Source organism: Amphiura filiformis, chromosome 14 (genome assembly GCF_039555335.1).
Source record: "Amphiura filiformis chromosome 14, Afil_fr2py, whole genome shotgun sequence".
Classification (NCBI taxonomy): Eukaryota; Metazoa; Echinodermata; class Ophiuroidea; order Amphilepidida; family Amphiuridae; genus Amphiura; species Amphiura filiformis.
The window spans coordinates 836746-842116 of record NC_092641.1 but is presented as its reverse complement, the minus strand read 5'-3'; positions in this window follow the sequence as shown (position 1 = coordinate 842116).

Sequence of the window (5371 nt, the reverse complement as noted above, 5' to 3'; positions counted from 1 at the left end):
CTAAAACTTCTTGCCAGACATGGAATGAGTGCGATTCTCAAGTGTCAGGTCATCCACATATTTCCAACACTTTGTATTTGGGGCAATATCAGTGGCAGCATCATTAATTATGGCTTGAAATCCCAGAGGACCAACTTTTGTTCCCTGTGGGAGCCCCCCCCCTTTCAGAACTTTAAAATCTGAGAGTGACTGATTATATTTAACACATTGCACACGCTCGTTGATGAAATCACACCACCTTGGTACGATGGCCCCCTGACTCCCAAATGAATAAACTTCTCAATCATGCGAGTGTGGTCAACCATATCGAACGCTTTTGAGAAGTCAGTGAGGACCATCGTACCAATGTTGTTGATAACATCAGCACCTATATGCCCATTTTGCATACTCTGGCTAATTCATTTATACAACTCTGATTTGTATTAATTTGTGTGCAATTGATAGATTTTCACATCTGATCTTTTCAGTCACCGTACTCCCTCTGTTAGCTTCCCAAATGGACTACTTACTTTGGATTGCGGTTAAGATTCTTAACAGGGGTTTCTATGTAAATATTTCTGGCCTACTACAATTGGCCATGATGTAATGCATCTTTAAATGGATCTGGCTTGTGATTGGGCGCCCAGAACTCGCTATGGTTTAATTTCTCCTGGCATGTGCCATTACCATTCACTACATCGAAAACAACAATCTTTAGAATTTTCTGCGCTTTGTCTCACTTGGTGCATGGACGTTGGCCAACGTTTACAAATGGTTTAGCACGTCTTGTACTACCATGCTTAGTACTTGTGGTTAAATTGGATAGATAGATTCCAAAATCAAAATTGTTCAGTATTGAAGTGAGCCATCATAAATATGCACGATATCTTCCATTCAATAACATAAGCCTACGTATAATTTACTTTTACTGTCACTAATTATATACACTCTTTATCACCATTTTACTATTGAGCACTTTAATTTTAATAAACATCAGTATAATCTTGAGTTCAACGGAATGCGTTCATCATGACTAATAATAACATATTTTTATCTATCAAAATTCGACTATGGCATAGTCTATTAAAGTAGAGCATTATGCGTTGTGTGTGTTAAACATGACGATGAATATTATTATTTAAGACACGTTGTCATCTTCATCATCATCATCAAATCAATTATTATTGTTATCATCAACAGCACCATCATCGTCATTATTCTCTTCCTCCTCAATAACATCATCATCATCATCATTTTTTAAGAAATCAATTTAATTATGTATGTTCAACATTTTTTTTTATTTTTGAGTGTATCGTTACAGAAGTACACCCTTAAGGTTATTAATTATTTTAAACTGTTGTGATTTGGTAGTTCACAGCATCTTACGAATGGTAGTGAGCTTTGGCAAAAACTGCATTGCTCAATTCATAGCGAGCGTGTAGAAGAATTAAAATATCACAGATACACTTTTATAGGTGCTGCGGTTCTTGCTTTACGTTGTAAAGAGGGCTGAAACAACAACACTTTTGTAGAACGTACATAACTCATTAACAACAATAAATTAAGCAAGTTTGCAAAGTATATGATTTGAAGAATGGACTTTTGCAAAACATCAAGGTGTTAATTTTCAATAATATATTGAACTAGAAAATGAAAATCGATTTTTAGGTTGCTTCGACCAACAATACCTCGTCTACCCTTAAATAACACTATTTCAGTTAATAGTGCTTTGTACCTTCTTGAAATCACGCGTTATATATTGTAGTTCTCCTCCGAAACTTTGTCTCTGCACATAGTAGCTCATCACCCAGTTAACATCATTTCCCTGTGTCACAAGCGCAGCAACTGTGGTTGTCAACCCTAGATACACCTGCATCCAGGCGCTATAAGTTGTACCTGTGTCCCAAAAATCTATGTTGTTGAGTCTGCCGGCCACAGCCATATGTATATTGAATGGATTGTATTTCTCGCTAGTGATTCGTGAGTCTGGAATCTGGTAATTCTCCATCCCAAGTGGAGAAGAACATGCTGATAAATCAGATATTAAAATATTAAAGAACAATGGTGACGAAGAAGAAGAAGAAGAAGAAGAAGAAGAAGAAGAAGAAGAAGAAGAAGAAGAAGAAGAAGAAGAAGAAGAAGAAGAAGAAGAAGAAGAAGAAGCAGAAGAAGAAGATGAAGAAGAAGATGAAGAAGATGAAGAAGAAGAAGAAGAAGAAGAAGACAAAATTGCTGAAAAACAGCCAAAATCGTTATCGCCGGCTTGTAATCAGTATAATACAATACAAGCCGGCCAAATGACTGGTTTGTCATTTTGCAGACAACTTGCAACAATTTGAACTGACCCATCGAAAGTGGACCGTTACTGGTAATTTCAATGGTCAACCTACCAAAGGTGGTCGATTCTGGTGTAGTTGATCCTCGGGTAGTTAATCCCTGGGTGGTTGATCCAGAGGCTGTCGATCCAGGAGTGGTTGAATCCGGGCCGGTTGATCCCTGGGTGGTTGATATATGCGTGGTATGTCCAGGAGTGGTCGATCCAGGGGTAGTTAACTCAGTTGTGCTCCCTCCATTGTCAGAGGAACTTGTAGTTGTAGGTTCACTAATTGACGGGACATTTGATGTTGGACTCTTTGATGTGATACCTTCTGTGGTAACTGTAGCATGGAACAAGGTATATATACAATGTATATTATACATGTATGGTATTATCGAAGGACCTCCTGAAATTTGACTTTCAATACAATTAGATTGCTATATCAAAAACAAGAGTATTTCAGGAATTAATTTCAAATTACTGGCACTAAAGATGTTTTTAAAATTGTAAATTTCTCCTCATGAATCACCAAATCGGTACTTTAAAGTGATGAATTCACTTGGTTTATCAACGACAAGGTAATAACAATAGACTCAGGAGCCATGGGTTGGGAGCTCAACCGCCATAATTTGGGAGAGGGCTTGAATACACTTCAAACCCCAATAATTACATATGAAGTAAACTACTTGTGATCAGGTACCCGGGATAGGTACCGGGAAAAAAATGACCGTTTTAACATATTTATTACAAAACTTTCTGACATTCAGGGACCCCCCCAACCGTCCAGAACAAATCATCAACAAAATTATGTTTGAAATATTTCTAGGCCAATAAAAACCGATCTATCAGTGTCTTGAAAGTAAACAACTGTATCGCTATACGTCGCTAGGCACGACTAAACGTCGCGCTGGTACAAACAATGCCAGCGTTTGATCACTAGCGATTTTTGAATCAGCGAATGAATTGGTGTTCAAAGTACGATACTGAAGACGTGAGTCCAGTCATATTTGCCTGGTATAAATAAAATGGAGTGGTTTTTATTTATTTTTTATCTCAGGAATTCAGTTCGATTCTTCAATAGAGTTTATTGTAGGGTCTTAATGTTCACGGGTAGTATTCTAGTTTAGATTTCTAATTCAAAAGTCTAAACGGTATATTTTTGTTTTTGGTTTTTTTCACTCATATTTGAACGGTTGTTTACTGTTTTTTATTCTTTTATTTATATGCTCAGAATGTAAAAAAGAAGAAAAAGCGTAATTTAATTGGTGAATTAAATCGAACAATTATTTACTCATGTTAATTGGTAAAATATCTGTTTCTCAAAAATATGAAAAAAAAAAAATTGAAATAGACCAAGGCTTACGACATAAGACCTGCTCTTAGGCAGGGCCAAAAAGCCATTGTAAGCCTGACCTAAAAGGCTGGCGTAGACTACGGCTACAGAAGACTGAATTCGAGAAATGCAAATTTTACCGAATCTTGGGGCTAATCCTACAAGCCTGGCCCACAGGCTAACGAAGTATCGAGGCTATGGGAGCCGTGTTTCGGGAAACGCGTTTTCAGTTAAGCCTGGACTTACGACCTCTTATCCATGAGGCTAGACAAGATAACTGCTAAGCCACTCGTCGAGAAATTTGCTTTTTCAGGCATGGTCTTTGGTGAATATATAGACTAGAACATAACAAACTAATGTACCAATTTCCTCAAAAATATCGAATACGTCATTATGTGATACGGCCGATGTTGCGTGTTTTCCATAGTGACGTATCGTTTTATAATTATTGCTTTCAATTTGCAAGTAATCATGTGTCTTTATTTCTTTTGAAAGTTATATTTAGATAAAATCTATTTAGTTTACTACAGAAATTTCACATCAATTACAAAATACTCAAAATGTAATGAATGTCTGATTTACACAACTAGATTTTTATTTCTTCAAACCCGATTTTCTCGAAAGGTTGTTTATTCGCGATGCCCTACGATACAGCCAACGAAATCTGCCATGTGCCAACTTAACTCTCCCTTTCCGAATTCCCAATTTGAGTAAATACAGTCATGGACAAAAGTTGCGAATATTTTTATTTTTTGCATAGCCCTGTCTTTAAGCGCAGATTTCTTAGCATCAATGACCCACCAGCCATGCAAAATGGATTACGGGTGTCTGGCAAGGTCTTAGGTACAATTCCATATCACACAGTACGTAATGTAGGACAATGACTTCTTATGCCTGACCAATGAACAGTCGGCCATCCTTTTCGCAGTTATTTTAGCGATATGATTTTGAAGGTTACATTGGCCTTTGCATTACCTTGTGAAGAAACCAGCTTTACTTTGTTGCATCTATCTGTTGTATACGATATTGCTGATCATGGGGTGCGAGTTGGGCGCAGATTTATACGCCCGCGTCATTGACTTACGTAATCGCGGCAACAAACAGAAGGATATTGGTGCCGCTTTAGGAATTACAAAAGGTGCAGTTACTAAAATTTTGAAGAGACGTCGAGGTCAGGTCGGCCCCGAAAGACAACCGCCAAGGAAGACCGATCTCTCCTGAGACTTTGCCGCAATGGTCGCACGAAGCCTGCATCTCGGCTACGAACAAAATGGCTAAGGTCCATAAACTTGCCTGTTACTAGGAAACTTGTGAACAATAGACTGGTTAGTGCAGGTATTCGCTCAAGACGACCAATAAGAAAGCCGATACATCTGCAAAGACATCGGCATGCGCGTTTGTTTTGATCAGAGAGACATAGGCATTTGACAGTAGGCCACTTGCGTAATGTGATCTTCAGTGACAAGACCCGGTTCCTCCTCTACGGACAAGATGGTCGATTCAAGGTCTGAATATAGGTTGTTCAAGCCCTGCTTGAGGATTGTATCCTGTCTGGAGTCCAGGGAGATGGTGGTGGAATCACATTATGGGGAGGATTTCACAGTAGGTCGCAATCACACATCTACATGCTAGAAGATCATATGAACTAGGACCAATATCTTCATGATTTTGATACAATTCTGCTTCCGTTTGAAAGAAGAGACTTCGTGAACAATTTCGTGATCCAAGATGACAACACCACG